The following is a 25,737-nucleotide window of genomic DNA, read 5'->3' on the forward strand; positions in this document are numbered from 1 at the left end:
CTGCTGATTATTCTGCAGAGGTCATCAAAATCTGTAACATTTTTAGCAAGGTCTGCTAAACACTTCACCAGAAACAAATCAATTTCACACTAGTCTACTCTGCCACCCTCCTTTTGCAGACTCCAAATGGTTTGCAATCCTCCTTTCAGTACCCTACAGCAGTGGTCATCAACCCTCTCCTTAGGGCCCACTAACAGGCCAGGTTTTATGTATTACCTTGGGGAGATGCAGACTAGAATACTGCAATCACTGAGCAGCAAATTATATCACCTGTAATGTATTTCAGTTATCTTTCAAACCTGGCCTGTTAGTGGGCCCTGAGGACAGGGTTGATGACCATTGCCCTATGGAGTCAGAGCCATTCTTATGCCCTGTACACACGGTCGGAGATTCTGCCAACCAAATCCGTCGGATTTTGTCCGTCGGATTTAGTCCGACGGACTGTGCCCGAAACTGTTGCATACACACGGTCGGACTAAGTTGTCGAAAAATCTGATCTTTCAGAATGTGATGACGTAATTTCGTTGCGATGGGGCTACATTCAGGCTAGTAGCCAATAGCTTTGATGTAGGAATTTGATCTGAGCATGCGTGGCACTTGGTCCGATCAAAATTTGCTACACATGATCAGAGTATGTCCAATCGAACCAGTTGCTCGGGAAATATTTCCAACATGTTGGAAAATTGGGACCGACAGATATTCGGACGGAATCAGTCCGATGCATACCACACACAATCGGATTATCCGACGACACAGTCCGATAGGACACATTCCGATGGATTCTCCGACCGTGTGTACAAGGGCTTAGACCTTATGGAGAACCCAGATCATCCAATCATTCAGCCCTCCAATCATTCCCTGCAAATAAAACAAACAACATAGAAAACCTTACCCTTTTAACACCATATGGATCACTGAAGGAAGTCCTTTGCAACATTTCATTGGCTACCACAGCCACTGTGCTAAGCAAGGACTTTGGTGAGTATTTAACATGTGTTCTTTCACCAGTTTCATTTTATATACTCTGATATCTTTATCAGATGTTTTATTATTAATTATGATGCGCTTTATATTGCTGCTGATTTACAAGTAGAATCTATATTATCTAAATAATACTCAATTTGTATGTCTGGTCAAATATACTTCACCTGCTGATGATACTATGCTGTGTGATATAGCTTGTTGCTGGTGCTTGGGACCCTGTCCTTCCATTCTTACATAGGAAAACAATGAAATCATGATTCACTTAAATATGTTTTTTTTTTCTAGATTGCATATGTGTTTTGCATATACAGTTTGCTTTGTTGCTTGTTTTCTTGTGATTTTATTTTGCCGTTTACTCAGGTGTCTTTATCAATATAAGCTACCTGCGAGTTTCTTTTAAATGTTTTTATCCATTGAACATACAATCTTCTGAAAATTGTTTATTAGACTGTTAAAAAATGTAAGCCCCATACACAATATTAGATTTTCTACTGATTTTTTTTCCTTCAGATTTACCAAAACAATGTAGTGAAAAGGCCTGCCTGATCACATACAAATTGAAATGCTCAAGGTTTGACCTGATATTATATGGTTTTGGTAAATCTGAAGGAAAAAAATCAGCAGAAAATCTGATCGTGTGTATAGGGCTTTACAGTGCCTTGAAAAAGTATTCATACGCCTTGACATTTTCCACATTTTGTCATGTTACGTCCAAAAACATAAATGGATATTATTTGGGATTTTATATGATGGCCCAACACAAAGTGGCACATAATTGTGAAGTTGAAGGAAAATGATAAATGTCAATACTTTGTAGAATCACCTTTTTCTGCAATTACAGCTGCACGTCTTTTTGGGTATGTCTCTACCAGCTTTGCACATCTAGAGTGACATTTTTTCACATTCTTCTTAGCAAAATAGCTCAAGTTCTGTCAGATTGGATGGAAAGTGTCTGTGAACAGCAATTTTCAAGTCTTGCCACATATTCTCAATTGGATTTAGGTCTGGACTTTGACTGGGCCATTCTAACACATATATAAATGTGCTGTGATCTAAACCACTCTATTGTATCTCTGGCTGTATGTTTAGGGCCGTTGTCCTGCTGGAAGGTGAACCTCCACCCCAGTCTCAAGTCTTTTGCAGACTCTATCAGGTTTTCTTTTAAGATTGCCATGTATTTGGCCCCAATAATCTTCCCATCAACTCTGACCAGCTAATGGGATTATTATTAGGGCCCTATATGTTTGCCAAGGAGTACTTGGCTCAATTCAATTTTCCTCTCAGAAATAAGTAGTGCCCTTCTGGGTCCATTTTTTTCCCCTCTAACTTGAACCTAACTCCTCTGGCAAACCCTATAGCCACTACCTTTGCTTGACTAATAGGGGAGTCCCCATAATACCATTGAGGGAACTCCTTTGACAATATTCTACGGTTCGAGCCAGAAAAGAAATGTGTCTCCTGTAATAGTACCACGTCAGCTTTAAGATGTTTTAATTCGCTTATTATATTAGTACTTTTTATAGGAGTGTTTAATCAGCATACATTATATGAAATTATGTTTAAATTTGACACCTTTGCCTGAGGAGTGCAACAAGCAAATAAGAGTCTGCGCTTCTTAATTTTCTTTCATATCTTTTCCGGTAGGTACCCCTTTCTACCCCCCTTACCACTAACCCTCCCCCCATTACCCCCTATTCCTCTCCCTCCCCCCTTCCCAAATGAGGGAAATTGGCCTCCCCAAGGCCCAGTGAACCGTGGCCCCCTGTACTCCTCCTGGCCCTATGGTTTGTCCCCCCCCCCAGAGGTTGAGCTCTGAATGGGGTCATTGGGCAGGACCGATACTCCCTCTAAGGTTGGGGCCTCCCGTACCTGTCCCTCTCCCACCATCCCTCCTCACCTCCCTCTCCCACCCCCCACATCCAGTCCCAGTCCCCCTTCATCTTTTCATGTTACCTGTATTTTTTTTTCTTCAATCTTATTTTTTCTTTATTCCTGATGGTTTCTTTTTCAACCTGTTGTTCTTCTATGTTGTCTGTATTCTCCTGTTTTTCCCACCAACCCGGAATTTCCACTAGTGGGTCATCAAGTCTATTACAGAATTTGGCCGTATCTTTTGGGAATCTTAAAATTGCTGACGCTTTACGTCAAATTAGGCAGGCTGGGAATCCCCAGAAATATTGGATGTTTTACGTCTTAAGTTGCTCGTGTAGCGGTTTGAGGGTTCTTCTCCTGGCCAAGGTCTCTGCTGCCAGGCCTGGAAATATCTGCAGAGTGATCTCCCTGTATTTAGTGGGTTGGCTGGTTTTCAGGAATGCCCTTATCTGCTCCTTGTCATGGAAATGATGGAATCTTGCGATAACATCTCTTGGGACGTCTCCTGCCATTTCTGCTGGCTTTCTAATCCTGTGAATTCTTCTGAACTTTATTTACTGTTTGATCCGGATGCACTCAACATGTGACCAAACATGTTATCAATTTTTTCTTCACCTTCCCCTTGCGTCTCTGGTAATCCTCTAATTCTAAGATTTTTCCTTTAATTCCAATTTTCTTGGTCTTCTATTTTATACATCATATGTCTCTGATCTCTCTGCATCCCTTCCATCTGTGCCTTAAGTGTTTTTTTTTCTCAAAAAGTTTTTATTGTTTTCATTCAAGTAAGTTTGCAACAGGCTTTGAACATATATATTGAATATGAGCAGTATGAACATGAACAGAGAGAACAAGAAATCAACTATACAATTGTACATTGTTTTGTATATAGTTGTATTTGTGTTGTGTTATTTTAACTGACAGTTTGGTTATTTTAGTCATATGCTTACTAGGACTGCATGTCCATAAGGGTTCCTGTGTTATGCTCGGTTTATAGGAAAATCCTCAATTGGGGGTTTAGTAGGTGTGGATCAGGGTACATGTCCATGTATTACCCCTTAGGAATCATCCATTGTCCCATGTCTTAAGAGGAAGGTGCTGTGACTTTCAGTCTAATTCTGCATAGTAATAGGGACTTAGGCTATGGTGTATGTGAGTCTTGTTGTCGGTGGCAGCCTGTTCAGGTCATTACGTATTGGTTATGCATTTATAGGTGGGGGGGCAGTGGGTTGGGAGAAAGTGGGGTAGGTTGTGGGGAGTGAGTATGGTATGGAAATGTCCAGGGATGGGGGGCTGGAGACATGAGTTTATGTGGGTGGGGAGTATGGTAGGGGGGTGAAAGATGGGGGGAGAAGGAGTGACGTAGGGAGGATTGAGATTTGGGGAGTATTCAGTGAAGTGGGAGTAACGGTGTATCTCTCTTGCTCCACTCCCCAGGTGGGGGTTTCCATCAGATGTGTGCTTGTTGGTCAATGTCATGGGCATATGGCAAGCCTATTTGCATAGTCATTTCGAAATTTGAGATGAAAGATAGTGAGGTTGTGTGTTCAATTTCACTGGTGAATGTAAGGATATTTGACTTCAAGTCTTTACTAATTTGAGGAGGAAAGGAGGGAGTATTCTGGCATTGACTGATAATGTGTCCAACATGCTCATTTGATATTAAATTTGTGTGGGGAGTCTCTCACTATATGTATCAATTCTTCCATTTCAGCGATTCTGTTGATTGGGATTTCCAGTGTGTAGGAATGCACTGTTTTGCTGCATTGATCATGTGTTTCGCAAGTGATTTGTGATATGTACTCTGTGGTAAGCTCGAATGATGGAGGAGGAATTGAGCTGTTTTTTTTTCTACATTGTAGGTGGTAACATGTGTGATTATCCTGTGTACTTCCATCCAGAACGTTTGGATATTGGGACAATCCCACCATATGTGAAGTAGGGTTCCTGGTTGATCAGTGCATCTCCAGCATTCCTCTGGGATTGCAGGATTGATTTTATGTAGTAAGGCGGTGTGTGGTACCAATGAGTTTGGATTTTGAATCCATTCTCCTGTGTAGTCACATTGATAGATCCTTTATGGATGTTGAGATAGATTTTCTCCCATTCTTCCGATGAAAGAGACAGTCACAAGTCTTTTTTTAAAAAGAAAGGAGTGTGTGGCAGATATCAGATGCGTTTGTGGTGTTTTCCGGGAGCAGAGGTGTTCAAAGGGCGTCAATTGTCTGGAATAGGAAGATTTCCTGTCTAGGTTTCGTAAGAAATGAGTGATCAAGAGATGTCCATTCTGGTATCTGAAGTTTGTCATGCTTAAAGGAGAGTTGGCATGCTGAAAGAATTTTCCCTTGGTTGTAAAAATCAAATGCTAGGATCTTTCCTGAAGTCCAGTTTTGCGTTAAGAAGGTGGCATGCGTGCCCAGAGGAAAATACGGACGGGTTCAGTCTGAGTGGGGACATTGAGCCTTGAATTGTCGAGATGGAGGAGTGTTTGCAAGTCATGTGAAAGCTTTGTATTGTTGGCCTGATTAGAGGATGAGGCTTCAGTTTGCGGGGAAGAGGCGTTCTAGAATCCAAGGCAATGATGCTAGTGAGAGGTTTGTGAAGTCCTCCAGTCTAACCCAGTCTTTCATGGCTCTCTGGAGGTTCCAATCTAAGATTCTGGTCATATGTACGGCTTTGTAGTAGTTGGTAGGGTCAGACAGATCTATGCCTCCTAGGTGTTTGGGTAAGGCTTATTGTGCATATTTAATCATAGGTTTGCGTCCTCCCCAAAGGAAGGTGGAGCTAATGTGTCTGCAGGATTTGAAGAAGTTCAGTGGCACGTGGACCGGGACAGCCTGCATTATATAAAGGATCCATGGTAGGGCATTCATTATTAGAATTGCAGATCTCCCGAACCACGGAAACAGTGGCATGTTCCAGTTTTATAGGTCTTCTGTGAGTTTATTTAGTAATGGTAGGTGATTTTTTGTATACAAGTTGGAAAGTTTTGCTGGTAGTTGTATTCCTAAGTAGGTGATCGCCTCTGGCTGCCACTGAAAAGGGAAGTTTGTTTTACAGTGATCCACCAGAGATCAGGGAAACATTAAGCACAAAGGATTTAGCAAAGTTAAATTTGAGGTTGGATACCAGACCAAATTTTCGGAATTCTTCTAGTAGGACTGGGATTGTGATATTCGGATGGATGAGAGATAGGAGAATATTGTCCGCATAATCGACTAATTTGTATTCTCTTAGAAAATGGGAAATGCTCCCCCAAAATGGGGTTTGTGTCTGGGACTTCCTGTTTTTTGTTCTTCCCCCGTAGGCTACCAACCCCATATATAGTGCTATCAATCTATGGTATCTACTTTATTTATATTTCTCAGATGTTTCATGTATATGTATGTATATACCATATGCATTTATATCAAGAATCATTTATACCTGAGCTGGGGCAACTGTACCCATTCATGTATTTATATCATGCACCTATGATGGATTGTCTTGTTTTATTTATTGTCATTTTATTCATGTTTCACTGTTATATTATAATGCTATATTAAAGACAATGTTTTTCTTTCCCTTTGATTGCCTGTACCACCTCTTTCTCTCCTCTGGGAGGGACCTTCACCCTTGCTGCTGCCGTTCTCTGAACAGGGGGGTCCATTTGATATGTCTCCCTGGCAAGGGGGGGAGCCACTTTCCATCTCAGTGCTCCTCCATGAGTCTCCCCAGTCAGGCAGATGGGCGGGTACCACTGCCGACATGGGGAGAATCCCCCCTTCCCAGCGTCATCCCTGGACATTCCTGGATGCCATCCCTCACGGCGCACGTGCGAGGCCTTGTATGGGTGTTGCACTATTCCCATGGGAATTACGCCATTTCGGGGGCCACTCACGACCTTCCGGAACGCCGGGGAAGCCACACAAAGTCAGGTTAATGGCTAGACCTGGCACACCTGCGGCAGTCCTTCCGGATATTGGCTTAACTCTCACCACCCATATAAGCATGGACAAACAGGAGCATTTCATCTCCACTGTTCCAGCAGGAGGGTCAGACATACACTCAGCTCGCATATGGTATGTTTTTATTTCATGGCTATGGTCTCACACCGCTCTAGCAATGTAATTTTGCCTTTTGGTTTGTAAAAAACAACTAATACAACCTTGTCTATTATATATTTTTTACTTCTAGATTGGGTGATTTCTTTCTCTTTTGGACGTTGATCCTTAGAATGTCACCCCCTTTGTGACCAACTTACGGTTAGGTCACCAGTTACAGTACTCCCTTCTTTCCTAGGTGGTGTGATACCAATACATATGCCTTAAACAGTAAGGTAAAACTCTTACCACAATATGCTGCTTGATTTCTTGGTGTCTCTCCTTTCTTTTTTCCTTTTCTCTTCTTCCTTTTTTGCACTGCAGCTTTTCAATGGTTTTTGTTTTCTTTTCCCATTCACATTCATTCATTATCATTGTTTTCATTTTGTTTTGCACCATGTTTTTTTTTTCACCTTTTTCATGTATTTCTTATTCACATACATTTTTTCACACCTTTATTATTGTCTCACGCCTCATATTTCACCTCTTTCTTATTCCATTGTTATTTCACTTATTTTTTATGCATTCGCTCTTATATGTCTGTTCTTCTCTCACCTCTTTTCACTTTCACATCTCCTTTTTTTCCTTTGATACCTGTGATTTTTGTGCTGTTATTCTCTTTGCAGCTCTGTCTTTGTCTCACTATTTGTTTTTCACTAGATGGACACTTCCGATCTAGTTTTTGCCCTTCTATACGGTATTTCTCTTTCTTCACTTTTGGTATTCTTGCTTATTTTTACCTTCACTCACCCTATTTATTCCTTCACTGCACTTTACATTCACCGTTTCACCTTTTTTAACATGAGGTTCACATATTCTTTATACACCAAGCGGATTGGGTGTTCTCTGACTCTCTCCCCCCATACACATACATATGGGAATCTACATAAATTTCCTGCACATGTGGTGTTGATGCACTTATTTCTTCTGTGTATTTCTGCCGCAGGTGCAGCCTATCCTTACCCTGACTATCAGCGTTTTTTTGCCGCCCCCTGGGGGCATTTGTATAGTGTGACTTCTCGTGAGCCATACCATTGGACTACTGACCCCCTCTGACCGTGGCAGCTGTGAGGTGTCTTGGGAACCCTTGTGGGGAGAAAAAGGCTTTCTTTTAAAAGGATCCCCATGTAGGACCAAAAAAATCTTCCTTCCCATTTTGGATATATCGCACTGTATGATGTTACTAATTGCATATATTGTGTGCAAACAATAGTTGACACATATATATTTATGATGTATTTTAAGCAGCAGACTGTCCCTCTGAAGAAGACCCCAGTTGTGAGGGTTGAAACGCGTCAGTGCTATTTTTTCATATTTTGGACAATTCTGTTGTAATTGTTTGTATGAAATCTCAGTCTGCAACTGTATATCCGCATTCTGTACATAATTACTGTCCTACTGGGGCTAATGTTTTAACTACTAACTGCTGTGTTAATTAATTTTTTTACATACTAATAAAAACTATTTTGATTTATTTAAACACTGTTGATTCAATCCATGTTTCTGCTGCCTAAAAACCCCATTTTGGGGGAACATTTCCCATTCTCTATATCTTGGGGGTGAGCAGCACTCTCTAACCAGTGTTGGTATGTGTCTTCCCTTTGTTATTGATATTTTCTTTGGCCAGCAGAAACTCCTCTTATGTCTGAATTTTGATGTATGTAGCATAGGAGAGGTTAGAGCATGAGGGCAAAAAGGATGGGGGAAAGGGGACATCCCTGCCTCGTTCCGTTGTGGATGGGGAAGGCATTCAACAGGGTGTTATTAACTCTAATTCTGGCATACAAGGAAAATATAAGATCTAGCATGCAAGGGCCTAATCCTCAGTTTTTTTTAGGACTGCGGCCATATATTCCCCAGACACCCTGTCGAATGCCTTCTCTACATCCAATGAGAGGAAAAATCCTTCCTGTTTTAAGGTGGTCATGTTGTGTGTAGGTTGATAGCTTTTAGCCCTTGTACACACGATCGGAGATTCCGACGGAATGTGTCCGATCGGAGCGTTTTGCCGGATATTCCGACTGTGTGTGGTCTGCATCAGACTGTTTCCGTCGGAATATCCATCGGACCAAATTTTGCAACTTGCAGGAAATATTTTCTGACAAAATGCTCCGATCGGACATACTCCGATCATGTGTAGAGAATTCTGATCGGACAAAGTGCCACGCATGCTCAGATCAAATTCTTTCATCAAAGCTATTGGCTACTAGCCTGAACGTAGTCCCATCGTAACGAAATTATGTCATCACGTTCCGAACGATCGGATGTTCCGACAACTTTGTCCGACCATGTGTATGCAACAGTTTCGGACAAGATCCGTCGGACAAAATCCGACGGATTTGGTTGTCGGAATCTCCGACCATGTGTACAAGGGCTTATAGTGTTGTCCCTAGCTTCTCTTTCAGGAACAAACCCAACTTGGTCTCGGGAAATGATTGATGGGAGTAGTGGAAGAAGTCTATTGGCCAAAATTTTGGAAAAGATCTTTAAGCCGCGTACACACGTGGCGGACTGTCTGGCCAACTTAGTCCGTCAGACAATCCGACGGACAGTCAGTCATACTTTCGAATGAACGGACTTGCCCACACACGGCACTTTTTAAACGGACTAATACGGCGGACTAAGTCCGCCATACTATCCGCCCTACTTTTGAAATGAACGGACTCGCCCACACACGCGGAGGAAAGCCCGCTCATTTCGAGCGCGTCTCCAGGTAGGCGGGGCCCGCGAAGGAGACGTCGCTGACCCCGCCGCCTGGTATGGACTTAAAGGGAAACCCCAACGCTGAAAAAAATCGGCGTGGGTGTCCCCCCCCCAGGTCCACATCAGACCCTTGTCCGAGCACGCTACCCGGCCGGCCAGGAAAGGGGGGGGACGAGCGAGCGCCCCCCCCCCTCCTGAGCCGTACCAGGCCACGTGCCCTCAACATGGGGGGGTGCCTTGGGGAAGGGGGGGCCGCGCGGCCCCCCCACCCTAAAGCACCTTGTCCCCATGTTGATGAGGACAAGGGCCTCTTCCCGACAACCCTGGCCGTTGGTTGTCGGGGTCTGCGGGCGGGGGGCTTATCGGAATCCGGGAGCCCCCTTTATTAAGGGGGCCCCTTGATACCGGCCCCCCACCCTATGTGAATGACTATGGGGTACAATTTACCCCTACCCATTCACCTGTGAAAAAAAGTACAAAAAAACCACAACACAGGGTTAAAATATTTTATTGCACAGCTCCGGGGGTCTTCCGTCTTCGGGGGTCTAGCGGAGGAGTTCGGCTTTCTTCCTCACCGCCGGCCTCTTCTCTCGACTTCGGGGGTCTTGTCCCCCTCTTCGGTTCTTCTGCCGGGCCACCGCGCCTTCTTATAGCTCTTTTACAGGCGGTGGCCCGGTCTTCTGTCGCCGCCGTCGCCGTCGCCTTCCGTTCTTCTTCTTCTTCTTCTTCTCCAGGAGATGTTGCCTCGACGCTCTCTCCGGCCGGAATGCCAGGGACGCGCTCCGCTGCCACTTATATAGGGACAATGGGGCGGTGTCACATGGCTTTATGTCACATGGGTTGGTCACATGGGTTGATGTCACTTGGGGACTATGACATCGTAAGGGGGCGGGGTCACCATGTGACCAACCCATGTGACATAAAGCCATGTGACACCGCCCCATTGTCCCTATTTAAGTGGCAGCGGAGCGCGTCCCTGGCATTCCGGCCGGAGAGAGCGTCGAGGCAACATCTCCTGGAGAAGAAGAAGAAGAAGAAGAAGAACGGAAGGCGACGGCGACGGCGGCGACAGAAGACCGGGCCACCGCCTGTAAAAGAGCTATAAGAAGGCGCGGTGGCCCGGCAGAAGAACCGAAGAGGGGGACAAGACCCCCGAAGTCGGGAGAAGAGGCCGGCGGCGAGGAAGAAAGCCGGACTCCTCCGCTAACAAAAGAGCTACAAGAAGATAGCGGAGGAGTCCGGCGAGAAGACCACCGAAGACGGAAGACCCCCGGAGCTGTGCAATAAAATATTTTAATCCTGTGTTGTGTTTTTTTTTGGTACTTTTATTTTACAGGTGAATGGGTAGGGGTACATTGTACCCCATACTCATTCACATAGGGTGGGGGGCCGGTATCCGGGGGCCCCCTTATTAAAGGGGGCTCCCGGATTCCGATAAGCCCCCCGTCCGCAGACCCCGACAACCAACGGCCAGGGTTGTCGGGAAGAGGCCCTTGTCCTCATCAACATGGGGACAAGGTGCTTTGGGGTGGGGGGGCCGCGCGGCCCCCCCTTCCCCAAGGCACCCCCCCATGTTGAGGGCACGCGGCCTGGTACGGCTCAGGAGGGGGGGGGCGATCGCTCGCCCCCCTTTCCTGGCCGGCCGGGTAGCATGCTCGGACAAGGGTCTGTTGTGGACTTGGGGGGGACCCCCACGCCGATTTTATTCGGCGTTGGGGTTTCCCTTTAAGTCCATACCAGGCGGCGGGGCCAGCAACGTCTCCATCGCGGGCCCCGCCTACCTGGATACCCGCTCATTTCAAAAGTACGGCGGACTGGCACACACACGGGCGGATTGTCCGCCGAAATGCGAGTCCAGCGGACAGTATTTCCAACATTCCGAAATACTTAGTCCACCAGACTGCACGCTGAAAAAGTCCGCTGAAGCCCACACACGAGCGGACTGTCCGCTGAAATGTGTTTTGGCGAACTAAGTAGGACAGACAGTCCGCCCCGTGTGTACGCGGCTTTAATGTCCACATTAAGTAATGAGATAGGCCTATAGTTCGCTGGTTGCATTGGGTCTTTGTTGTCCTTAGGTATGACTGTAATGTGTGCTTGTATCATTCCTGGTGTAAGTGGTCTGGATGCTGATAAGGAGTTAAAAGCCTTTAAGATGGGAATACTAAGCGTGTCCAAGAATGGTTTATAATAGACAGCAGATAGGCCTGGGCTTTTGCCGGTCTTCAGGCTTTTAATGGCTTCTTTGAGTTCCTGTGTAGTAATCGGGCTCTCTAGTATGTTGGAAGATTCTGAAGAAATTCCTTTGGGGCCGTGCTGTTCTAAGAACTTTTTAATCTTAGCTTGGCGTTCCGCAGGGGAGGGCGTGGGTGTATTCGGCTTATCAATATTGTACAGTTGTGTGTAAAATTTCTCAAATTCCTGGGCTATAGCAATATTGCTTGTGTGTATTTGACCTGTTGGGAAGTGTATCTTGTATATCGTCGTCTTTTTTTGAATGCAATGCTTGGGCCAGTAAGTGCTCACTTTTGTTTCCCGACTCGTAAAAAAGCTTGTGAGAGAGCATACATTTATTTCTGACGTTGCAATTCAATTCTTCCAGTATTAGTTTGCATGTGTCTGTGAGATCCTGGTAAGGTTTTTGAGCCAAAGTCTGTTTGTAGAGGGCCTCTAGAGTCTTGAGTTTTTGGTATAGGTCTGCAAGATATTGTTGTCTTTTTTAATTGTCGCCACCATTGAGATAAGTCTGCCTCTTATCACACATTTGGGTGCATCCCATTGGGTTAGACTGGAGGTCTCCGGGGGTGTCATTTTCTTGAAAGTAATTTTCAAGACATTTGGTAAGCATTGAGACTCTTGTTTTGTCTGTCAGTATCACTGGGTCTAGTCTCCATATATTGGTATATGTCGTTTTTGCTGGGAAGGTCAAGGTTATCGTGATTGAGTGGTGTTCCCAAATGGTCATGGGTTCTATTGTCACCTTTAGTGATGGACGAACTTCCGACGGGACGTTTCGCGAACGCGAAATGCGAACGGACCCAAACGTTCGCGAAACAGAACGTTCGCCGCGGGCCCCATTGACTTCAATGGGAGGCGAACTTTGCAAACCTTCATGTCGAATTTGCGGCCACGTGGTAATTATTAGGGGGTAAAACGTAGTCCCACCATCTGGACAATGACATAATACATGTATGAGGTGAATTTGGGATCGATAACTACAAGCATTTTTATTTTATTTGGGAAATTGTTCTAACAATTCAGGACTATGGAGCTAATGAAGGCAATGGAGGAGAGGGAAGGTCAGGGACCAGGGTAGGCAAAGAAGAGGGTGCAGGAGATGATCACCAGCAGCGTGACATACCGGAATGACACATGCACCGTGATAGAGGCATCTGACAGCAGCACCGTAATACAGAGCACTGACAGCAGCACCGTGACATACAGCGCTGACAGCAGCACCGTGACATACAGCGCTGACAGCAGCACCGTGACATACAGCGCTGACAGCAGCACCGTGACATACAGCGCTGACAGCAGCACCGTGACATACAGCGCTGACAGCAGCACCGTGACATACAGCGCTGACAGCAGCACCGTGACATACAGCGCTGACAGCAGCACCGTGACATACAGCGCTGACAGCAGCACCGTGACATACAGCGCTGACAGCAGCACCGTGACATACAGCGCTGACAGCAGCACCGTGACATACAGCGCTGACAGCAGCACCGTGACATACAGCGCTGACAGCAGCACCGTGACATACAGCGCTGACAGCAGCACCGTGACATACAGCACTGACAGCAGCACCGTAAGCAGCCCCAGGAGGAAGTCAGCACAGCACAGGGATGGTGTGATCCCCTCATAATAAGAACCCCCAGGAGGAAGTCAGCACAGCACAGGGATAGTGTGATCCCTTCATAATAAGAACCCCCAGGAGGAAGTCAGCACAGCACAGGGATATCATAAGCAGCCCCAGTAGAAATATGACACCGCTCAACCTCTTCAAAGAGGAGGGTAGGGGCATATAGTACGGTGTGCTTTTTTGGGTCAAGGAAGTGAGCCAAATGAATTAAGAAGGTCTGTGTGCTTGATTAAAAAAATAGTTTATAGACATATACATGGTCTACTGGTCACATGTGTTGAATTCCTCCGAGATCCATGCCTCATTCATTTTTAGAAATGTGAGGTAGTTAACACTGTGGTGAGCTAGGCGAGTACGCTTATCGGTCACAATCCCCCCTGCTGCGCTGAACGTCCTTTCGGACAGGACACTGGATGAGGGGCAAGCCAACAGTTCGATTGCAAATTGGGCAAGCTCTGGCCAGAGGTCAAGCCTGCCCACCCAGTAGTCTAGGGGTTCATCACTCCTCAGAGCGTCCACATCGGCCGTTAACCCAATGTAGTCGGACACCTGACGGTCTAGGCGTTCCCTGATGCTGGATCCGGATGACACCTGTCGATGGGTCGGCTGAAAGAATGACCTCATATCCGAAGTCACCAACACATCTTCAAACCGGCCTCTTCTTGCAGGCGCTGTTGGATTGGTACCCGCAAATCCTTCTCTGGGAGTGGGAATTGCTCCTCTGCCAGCGCACGCAAAAGCAGAATGCAGCATTTCTCGAAGCAAGGCCTGGAAGTGCTGCATTCTGACAGCCCTCTGCGACGGCGGTAACATTTCCGCCATTTTGTGTTTGTACCGGGGGTCTAAGTACGTTGCCACCCAGTACTGGTCCTTGACCCTCATGCTTTTTATACGGGGGTCCCTATTAAAACACTGGAGCATGAAGGCCCCCATTTGCACTAAAGTGGAAGCGGTGTGGTGGCCTGGCTCCTGCTCATCATCCAGGATAATGTCGTCCTCTTCATTCTCCTCTCCCCATCCACGCACAACAGGGATCCCAGAAAGGTTTAAAGCATGCTCTTCTTGCTCCTGCTCATCCGCCCCGGCACCATCCTCCTCTGACTCCTCATCAGACTCCTGTTGTTGACTTGTCTCAGATAGAGTAGCCCCCCCTGGGAATTCATCCAGCATTGCGACTTCCTCATCTTCCCGCTCCTGCTCCTCCACAGCCTGATCAATGACACGACGCAATGCACGCTCCAGAAAGAAGGCATAAGGTACCATGTCACTGATGGCGCCATGGCTGCGACTGACCAGTTTGGTGATCTCCTCAAATGGCCGCAGAAGTCTGCATGTGTCGCGCATGAGCAGCCACTGGCGCGGTGAAAAAAAACCCAGCTCCCCAGAACCGTTTCTTTCGCAGAGTTCATACAGGTAGACGTTAACTGCACGTTTCTGCTGGAGCAGCCTATCAAGCATATAGAAGGTTGAGTTCCATCGCGTCGGGCAATCGCAAATAAGACGTCTGACCGGCAGATGGTGTCGCCGCTGAATGTCAGCAAGGCGAGCCATGGCCGTGTAAGATCTTCTGAAATGGGCCGAGATTTTCCTTGCCTGCCGCAAGATTTCCTGGACCCCAGGGTATTTGACAAGGAATCGCTGCACGACCAAGTTTAAGACGTGTGCCATGCACGGCACGTGCGTGATTTTGCCCTGTTTCAATGCGCTAAGCAGATTGGCACCGTTGTCACACACCACTTTACCAACTGTCAAATTGAGCGGTGTTAGCCACTCATCTGCCTGTGAACGCAAAGCTGAAAGGAGTGCCGGGCCAGTGTGGCTCTTTGCTTCCAGGCACAACAGACGCAGCACGGCATGGCAACGTCTCACCTGGCATGTGGAATAGGTTCTGGGGAGCTTGGGCGGTGCAGTGGAAGAGACGCTAGCAGCGGAAAAGGAGGAGGCAGCTGAGGAGGAGAGGGAGGAGGATGGAGTAGGAGGAGGAGAAGAAGAGTCAGGCCTGCATGCAATCCGTGGCGGTAAAACCAAATCTACACGGGTGCCACGGGTTACATGCTTGACGGCCGTCAGAAGGTTCACCCAGTGGGCAGTAAAACTGATATACCTTCCCTGCCCGTGTTTGCTAGACCACGTGTCTGTGGTCAGATGTATCTTGGCACCGACACTGTGTGCCAGAGATACATTCACTTGCCGCTGAACATGGCCATATAGCTCTGGGATGCCCTTCTCTGAGAAATACTTCCTTCCTGGGACCTTCCATTGTGGTGTTCCAATGGCCACAAATTTGCGAAAGGCCTCCGAGTCCACCAGTTTATATGGCAGTAGTTGGCGGGCTATGAGTTCTGACAAGCCAGCCGCCAACCGTTGGGCAAGAGGGTTATCCGGCATCATCATTTTTTTACGCTCAAACATTAGGCCCACGGAAGCCTGCCTTTTTGCAGAAAAATGTGAGCTTGGCGTGATGGAAGGTGGAGTGGAGGACAATTGTGAGGAGAGAGGAGAAGGAGAAGTAGAAGACGAGGCTGGACGGTGAGAGCCTGCAGTGTGGCTTTGTGTGTTCCGTTGCTCCCACTGGGCTCGGTGATGGCTGCTCATGTGCCTTCTTAAGGCGGTCGTCCCTAGGTGAGTATTGGGCTTACCGCGACTAACGCGTTGACTGCAAAGATTGCAGATGGCAACGCTATTGTCAGCAGTGGACACGTTAAAAAAAGCCCACACTGCGGAGCCATGTGCCGGTGTCCTGGGAGCGCCAGATGTGACCGTACATGGTCGATGACTCGCTCCTGATACATTTGCAGTCTGCTTTGTCCCTGCTGTGCAATGTAAGTCATTGCTGCTTCTCCTCCCTATCTGCTGGTCCATATCTCCCTCTGAACTCCCCTCCTCTTCCTCTCTTGTGGGCACCCACGTGACATCACTAGACACGTCATCATCAACGTCACCTTCCCCACCGCTATAAGTAGAGATCTCGGAGTAGGCAGCAACACCGGGGACCAACCTCCTCCTTGGGCTGATCTGGGTACTGGCGTCAGACTGCTGAGTAGCGCTTGTTGCTACCTCCTCTTCCTGATCCAATACCAAGAGTGGCTGCGCATCAGAAATGTCCTCTTGATATGGATCGGAAAATAATTCCAGTGACTCAAGCGGAAGGTATGTGGTGGTGGTGGTGGTGGTCGTGTTGTTGGTGGTAGTGTCTTTGGGGGTGCACATAGCAGAGAGTGAAGAAGAGGGTGCAGATCGAGAGGATGAGGAGGGTGCAGAAGAGTAAGGCTGAGCGAGCCACTCAACCAAGTCTGGTGCATCCTTTAAAGTAATTGAACGCACCTTCTGCAACTTCCCACTTTGGCTCAAGCCTGTTGCTCCTGCCCTACCCCTACCACCCCTGCGGAAGGGCCTGCCTCTTCCTCTGCATGTCATTTTTTAAATGACCCTGTGACAAAACTCTTAGTCCCTATACCGCTGAAGGACTGCTGCAGTATAGGTGAGCGGTCAGCAGTGGTGCACGTCAACCCTATCTATTGTGGACCTATAGCGGTCCTTACAGAACAGCAGACTGTACCGCACTCAAGCCTATGTACCGTAGCACCCTATACCAAGTTACCAGTCCTTATAAGAACTTTTGTGGAACAAGCAGGTTGTGTGTTAGTGATTAGCAGACTGTACGTCAGTCCCTATACCGCTGAAGGACTGCTGCAGTATAGGGCAGCGGTCAGCAGTGGTGCACGTCAACCCTATCTATTGTGGACCGATAGCGGTCCTTACAGAACAGCAGACTGTACCGCACTCAAGCCTATGTACCGTAGCACCCTATACCAAGTTACCAGTCCTTATAAGAACTTTTGTGGAACAAGCAGGTTGTGTGTTAGTGATTAGCAGACTGTACGTCAGTCCCTATACCGCTGAAGGACTGCTGCAGTATAGGTGAGCGGTCAGCAGTGGTGCACGTCAACCCTATCTATTGTGGACCGATAGCGGTCCTTACAGAACAGCAGACTGTACCGCACTCAAGCCTATGTACCGTAGCACCCTATACCAAGTTACCAGTCCTTATAAGAACTTTTGTGGACCAAGCAGGTTGTGTATTAGTGTTTAGCAGACTGTACGTCAGTCCCTATACCGCTGAAGGACTGCTGCAGTATAGGGCAGCGGTCAGCAGTGGTGCACGTCAACCCTATCTATTGTGGACCGATAGCGGTCCTTACAGAACAGCAGACTGTACCGCACTCAAGCCTATGTACCGTAGCACCCTATACCAAGTTACCAGTCCTTATAAGAACTTTTGTGGAACAAGCAGGTTGTGTGTTAGTGATTAGCAGACTGTACGTCAGTCCCTATACCGCTGAAGGACTGCTGCAGTATAGGTGAGCGGTCAGCAGTGGTGCACGTCAACCCTATCTATTGTGGACCTATAGCGGTCCTTACAGAACAGCAGACTGTACCGCACTCAAGCCTATGTACCGTAGCACCCTATACCAAGTTACCAGTCCTTATAAGAACTTTTGTGGACCAAGCAGGTTGTGTATTAGTGTTTAGCAGACTGTACGTCAGTCCCTATACCGCTGAAGGACTGCTGCAGTATAGGGCAGCGGTCAGCAGTGGTGCACGTCAACCCTATCTATTGTGGACCGATAGCGGTCCTTACAGAACAGCAGACTGTACCGCACTCAAGCCTATGTACCGTAGCACCCTATACCAAGTTACCAGTCCTTATAAGAACTTTTGTGGAACAAGCAGGTTGTGTGTTAGTGATTAGCAGACTGTACGTCAGTCCCTATACCGCTGAAGGACTGCTGCAGTATAGGGCAGCGGTCAGCAGTGGTGCACGTCAACCCTATCTATTGTGGACCGATAGCGGTCCTTACAGAACAGCAGACTGTACCGCACTCAAGCCTATGTACCGTAGCACCCTATACCAAGTTACCAGTCCTTATAAGAACTTTTGTGGAACAAGCAGGTTGTGTGTTAGTGATTAGCAGACTGTACGTCAGTCCCTATACCGCTGAAGGACTGCTGCAGTATAGGTGAGCGGTCAGCAGTGGTGCACGTCAACCCTATCTATTGTGGACCTATAGCGGTCCTTACAGAACAGCAGACTGTACCGCACTCAAGCCTATGTACCGTAGCACCCTATACCAAGTTACCAGTCCTTATAAGAACTTTTGTGGACCAAGCAGGTTGTGTATTAGTGTTTAGCAGACTGTACGTCAGTCCCTATACCGCTGAAGGACTGCTGCAGTATAGGGCAGCGGTCAGCAGTGGTGCACGTCAACCCTATCTATTGTGGACCGATAGCGGTCCTTACAGAACAGCAGACTGTACCGCACTCAAGCCTATGTACCGTAGCACCCTATACCAAGTTACCAGTCCTTATAAGAACTTTTGTGGAACAAGCAGGTTGTGTGTTAGTGATTAGCAGACTGTACGTCAGTCCCTATACCGCTGAAGGACTGCTGCAGTATAGGGCAGCGGTCAGCAGTGGTGCACGTCAACCCTATCTATTGTGGACCGATAGCGGTCCTTACAGAACAGCAGACTGTACCGCACTCAAGCCTATGTACCGTAGCACCCTATACCAAGTTACCAGTCCTTATAAGAACTTTTGTGGAACAAGCAGGTTGTGTGTTAGTGATTAGCAGACTGTACGTCAGTCCCTATACCGCTGAAGGACTGCTGCAGTATAGGTGAGCGGTCAGCAGTGGTGCACGTCAACCCTATCTATTGTGGACCTATAGCGGTCCTTACAGAACAGCAGACTGTACCGCACTCAAGCCTATGTACCGTAGCACCCTATACCAAGTTACCAGTCCTTATAAGAACTTTTGTGGACCAAGCAGGTTGTGTATTAGTGTTTAGCAGACTGTACGTCAGTCCCTATACCGCTGAAGGACTGCTGCAGTATAGGGCAGCGGTCAGCAGTGGTGCACGTCAACCCTATCTATTGTGGACCGATAGCGGTCCTTACAGAACAGCAGACTGTACCGCACTCAAGCCTATGTACCGTAGCACCCTATACCAAGTTACCAGTCCTTATAAGAACTTTTGTGGAACAAGCAGGTTGTGTGTTAGTGATTAGCAGACTGTACGTCAGTCCCTATACCGCTGAAGGACTGCTGCAGTATAGGGCAGCGGTCAGCAGTGGTGCACGTCAACCCTATCTATTGTGGACCGATAGCGGTCCTTACAGAACAGCAGACTGTACCGCACTCAAGCCTATGTACCGTAGCACCCTATACCAAGTTACCAGTCCTTATAAGAACTTTTGTGGAACAAGTGAGTTGTGAATGTTTAGCAGACTGCAGCAGAAGGGCAGCAGTCAAGTATAATATCCTTTCTATATTTGGAAGAAAGAATATTATACATGTACAAGCCTATTACTGTACCACTGATACCAGTCCTGAAAAGAACCTTTGTGGAACTAATAATAACAGCAAGTCTTTAAAATTACCCTCACTGCCTGACAACACTGCTTCCTTCCTGTCCCTATACAAATTGGCAAAAAAAGAGAACGATTAGTGGTTACTGGAACAGCTCTTTTGTGGACCTTGATAGTAACAGCTAATGATGATGATGATGATGATGATGATGAAAGACTAATCTGGCTGTCCCTGTAGCATACACCGTCCTTTCCCTTTCTCTAAACTAACAAAAGACACTCAGGCTGCTGCAAGAATCAGCAGCACAGCAAACCTATCAACACCTAACACCTATACCAGTCCTGAAAAGAACTTTTGTGTACCAAATAGCTAGTGGTTTATCTCTCCCTACTCCACACAGGAACCTGTCCCTATCGTAACAGAAGAAAGAATGTAAAATGGCCACCGGATCGGGTGTATTTATAGGTTAGGGGGAATGTACAAGTGTCCATGTGCTGTCATGTCTCAATTGGCTGTCCTGTATCACATGATAAACGTGTCACCAAAGGTTAAAGTTCTTGTATACATTAAACACGTAAGTCCGCCGCGGCGAACGACGGAAAAAGGCGTTCGAACGTGCGGACCGCGAATGTCGGAAATTCGCCGCGAAACGACCGCCGGGCGAACCGTTCGGCCATCACTAGTCACCTTGGATAAGAGACGGAGATCACTCTGAGTGAGGAATAAATAGTCCAGTCTGGAATATTTTTTGTGTGGTTCTGAAAAAAGGTAAAGTATTTTTCCTGTGGTCTGAGGGTGTGCCATGTATCATAGTCATAGTCAAAGACACAAGTCCATCCAGTTCAACCAAAAAAAAAAATATATATATATATATAATAAATATACCAGCCCATATACCCAATTCTATACCCACAGTTGATCCAGAGGAAGGCAAAAAACCCCAGCAGAGCATGATCCAATTTGCTAAAGCAGGGGAAAAAATTCCTTCCTGATCCCCCGAGAGGCAATCGGATTTTCCCCGGATCAACTTTACCTATAAATTTTAGTACCCAGTTATATTACGTACACTTAGGAAATAATCCAGGCCTTTCTTAAAGCAATCCACTGAGCTGGCCATAACCACCTCTGCAGGGAGTCTATTACACATTTTCACAGCTCTTACTGTGAAGAAACCTTTCCATATTTGGAGATGAAATCTCTTCTCCTCTAGACGTAAAGAGTGCCCCCTTGTCCTCTTTGTTGACTGTAAAGTGAATAACTCAACACCATGTTCCCTATATGGACCCCTTATATATTTGTACATGTTGATCATATCCCCCCTTAATCTCCTCTTATCAAGAGTGAATAAATTCAGTTCCTCTAATCTTTCCTCATAGCGGAGTTGCTCCATGCCTCTTATCAGTTTGGTTGCCCTTCTCTGCACTTTCTCCAGTTCCCCGATATCCTTTTTGAGAACTGGTGCCCAAAACTGAACGGCATATTCCAGATGAGGTCTTACTAATGATTTGAACAGGGGCAAAATGATATCTCTCTCTCTGGAGTACATACCTCTCTTAATACAGGAAAGGACTTTGCTCGCTTTGGAAACCGCAGCTTGGCATTGCATGCTATTATTGAGCTTATGATCTACCAAAACCCCCAGATCCTTCTCCACTATGGATTCCCCCAGTTGTACTCCCCCTAGCGTGTATGATGCATGCATATTCTTAGTCCCCAAGTGCATAACCTTACATTTCTCAACATTAAAGTCGCCCAATTGGACAGAGCATTGAGGTCGGCTTGTAAATTGGTGACATCCTGTAAGGACGTTATTGCACTGCATAGCTTGGTGTCATCTGCAAAGACGGAAATGTTACTCTTGATCCCAGACCCAATATCATTTATAAAGATATTAAAAAGCAAGGGTCCCAGCACTGAACCTTGGGGTACACCACTGATAACCTTAGACCATTCAGAGTAAGAATCATTAACCACTACTCTCTGAATTCTGTCTTTTAGCCAGTTTTCTATCCATCTACAAACTGATGTTTCCAAACCTGTAGACTTTACCTTACACATGAGCCGTGTGTGCGGAACTGTATCGAACGCTTTTGCAAAATCCAAATATATCACGTCCACCGCCACCCCTCTGTCCAAGGTTTTACTTACCACCTCATAAAAAGAAATCAGGTTTGTCTGACAACTCCTGTCTTTCATGAATCCATGCTGTCTGTTGCTCAAAATATTTTTTTCCTGCAAGAACTTGTCTATGTGGTCTTTTATTAATCCCTCCAGTATCTTCCCAACTATAGAAGTTAAACTAACAGGTCTATAATTACTTGGTAAAGACTTTGTTCCCTTTTTAAATATAGGCACCACATTGGCCCTGCGCCAATTCAGTGGTACTATTCCTGTCATTAATGAGTCCCTAAAAATTAGATACAATGGCTTTGAAATTACAGAGCTCAATTCTTTTAGGATCCGTGGGTGGATGCCATCAGGTCCAGGTGCTTTATCCACCTTTATTCTGTCCAAATATTTCTGGACCATATCACTTATGAGCCATTGTGGATTTGGGGCTGCGTCAGTACCACCCCCATTGTGGACATGAGCTCCCCCATGCTCCTTTGTATACACAGAGCTGAAGAAAGTATTTAATAAGTTAGCCTTCTCTTTGTCCCCAGTCACCCACTCCAGATTATTTTGAAAAGGGCCTACATGCTCAGACTTAACCTTTTTACTATTAATATATTTGAAGAATTATTTGGGGTTTGTCCTACTGTCTTTTGCAATCTGTCTTTCATTTTGAATTTTTGAATCCTTGATTTCCTTTTTACATATTCTGTTATATTCCTTGTAACATTTAAATGACACTAGCGTTCCTTCATCATGAAGGAGCAGCGATTGGATACTCAACTTCTTTTGGTGTAGTGCCCTATAAGGTAGGCTCTATGTCTCTGTTAATGTGTCTAGGAGAGGATTGAGGGGGGCATTCAGATCTCCTCCTAGTATGAGTATGCCCTTTTGGAAAGAGGCGTCGGCCCGCAACCTTTTACAAATGAATGGGACTTGGGATACATTGGGGCAGTAGATATGTGCTAGCATGATTGGTTTATTTAGGATAGTCCCTTTTAGGAAGACAAATCTCCCCTGTTCATCAATTAGTGTATCTGTTATTTTGATAGAGGAGTTCTTAGAAATGAGGGTTGGGACTCCTTTAGTTTTGGAGTTTGGTGTAGAGGTGTGGTAGCTTGTTGTAAAGTCTCAGTTAGAGAATTTAGGGGTTGCTATTGAAGAGAAGTGGTTCTCTTATAAGAACACATCTGCCTTGTTGCTTCTAATGTATGTTAGTACCTGGGATTGTTTTTTGGGTATGTTGAGGCTTTTGACATTAAGTGAAATAATTTTGAGAGAAACATTTCTGGTAGTGGTTGTGGCGTCTGCCATAACATCTCGGGGGGTTATTTTACTAGTGGTAGGTCCCACAGGGGAGGGAAGCAAGAGAGAAACCAAGGGGGGAAATGGATAATAGTGTGGAAGGAGGTTGAGGACTGATAGGAAGCTGTTTGTAGAGGGTGTTGGTAGGGAAATATTTGTGGTCATTAGCTAATTGGTGGCGATTAGTAACTTTTTCTCCAATCACTTAGAATAGTGAATCCAGTAGAGGTCAGTCTGTACTCTTGGAGCCCGCTGTGTGTGGGTGTGGTTGGGTGAGGTTCCTAGATGGAGAGGCACTCTGGTTCCGGCGAGGTGGTTAGCGTGATTATCGCTTGATCTGTGAGGACAAATGATCCAGCGTATAAGCAGATTTGTTTTAGGTAATAAACGCATGTAGTGGGGATGTGGGAAGTGAGTTATGGATGATAAATTTTGTTTGAAATACCTGACCGAGTAGATTGAAGCCATGCTTGTGTTATCTATTGTGACAGCTTTGGGGTTTTGTGAGGAATAAGTGTGTTTAACATCGTCCACACAAATAAAGTCATAAACGTACACTTCAACATAGAATTAACACAGTAGAATAGGTGCATAGAACTTACAAAAGTTTGTAACTGGAAAACCGAATGTAATAAAAACAATGGAAATCCTTCTGTAGCTATTTTGTGAAAGTAGCCCTGGAGAGATGGGGGGAAGTAGGAGGTTGTGAACAAACATCCCTGGGACCAGATTTGAGGTCTAGGGCTGACGTGTCTGTAATGAGCAGAACAAGTCACCTTGAGGTTCTTTTAGTGGGAATGGGAGAATATTGCCTTTCATTGTTTTTATCAGACAGACTAGGGGACAGTGGAGGTAGGGTAACATGAACTTAAGAAAAATGTTAACTCTAGTGCCGGGCAGCAAGGGGGGGCATCTTCATCTTCCTCATACGTACCATCTTCAGGTTTTGAACAATGATTGAAAAGGTAAGGGATTGATTTCGTTTATGAGTGGCCAGCTCTGTGATGATCCGGGGATGCCGTAGGACTGCTATTTTTTGGAATCCCTGCTGTCTGGGCCAGTGAGGCTGGGGGATGTGCTCAATGGCACCGAATGCTGAAGTTTCCTGCTTCAGTGATGCCATACATGGAGGTGGCTCTATGAAGTGGAGGGACACATAAATCACTGTACCAATCAGGCAAATCCACTAAAGGGAGGTTAAGCGAGGAGCAGAAAGATTCCAGGTCTTCTGACACTCTGAGTTGTCCAGTGTGACCATTGTGAGAGGCTGACAGACAGAAAATAAACTTCCAGTGATAAATTATGTTTCTGGCTCTCAGTATATCAAGCAGGGGTCTCATTTCCCTTCTCCTTTGCAGAGTTATATTGGATAAATCTTGGAACAATTTGATGTCAGAGCCCTGGAAGGAGAAATGTATGCGGCTCCTAGCTTTGCGGAGGATTTCTTCCTTTAGGAGAAAGTCAGTAAGTCAGCAGATTATGTCTCTAGGTGGGTCAGTATCTCTTCCTCTCAGGCATAGTGCTCTGTGTATGCGTTCCATAGCTATAGGACTGTCTGGTGGCCTTTCTAAGAGTTAATTAAAAAGGCCAGTAACCATGAGTGAGAGGTGGGCAGAATCGATCATTTCAGTCAGTCCTCTTAGCCGGAGGTTACGATGTCTCTCGTGTTGTCCAAGTTCTCTGTATGTCTGTTGATGTCTCTGAGGTGGACAGCATGTGATTCTGTCACCTGCTGTCCCTGGCACAGTTAAGCATGATGGCGGGGCTGAGTCTCTTCAACTTACTCCAATCTTAGGGACATCCCTTGGATGTCAGATCTTAGGTCAGAAATGGCAGCAGACAGTGTATTCTTGATGTTTGCTGCCACAGTGCGAAGGTCTGCTAAGCTTAATGCTGGTTCAGCCTGCATTCTGTGTGAGGAGGGAGGGCTGCGGCTGCGATCCCTGTACTGTTCACGGCTGCCTGAAAGGGGCCTGGCATGAGGAAAAGGCCTGTAATGGCAGCGTTCCTCCCTGAGGCCGCATCTGGAATATCTCCGGTATGTTGCGGCTCAGCTGCGTGTCCATACCTCTGGGGGAGCGGTATCGAGTGGCAGAAGCACTCCTACATTTGCTGGTCATCGTTTGGTCGCTAGATGTGCACTATAGGCTTGTTCCTGTACCTCAGGGAACAGGAGCTGAGGGTTCAGACGTCCATCACAGAACAGAGCCAGGCCACGCTCCCCCTTAAGTATTTTTATCTCATCCCCATGAGTGTCCAACCGTTCTTCATATCTTCATGCAAGGTTGCTATTTCTCCCTTTATGGATATTTTCAGCCTCGCAAACATTTTCGCCATTTCTTCTGTACCCGGGTTGGCGCTCACTGTAGGTTGGTTTGCTCCTGCCCCCCTTCACCAGTTTACCACTCATTTATTTTTTCTGCTTGGTTGTTGAACTAATAAA

Source organism: Lithobates pipiens, unplaced genomic scaffold (genome assembly GCF_037356315.1).
Source record: "Lithobates pipiens isolate NorthernLeopardFrog02 unplaced genomic scaffold, aLitPip1_a1.2 Scaffold_19, whole genome shotgun sequence".
NCBI lineage: Eukaryota > Metazoa > Chordata > Amphibia > Anura > Ranidae > Lithobates > Lithobates pipiens.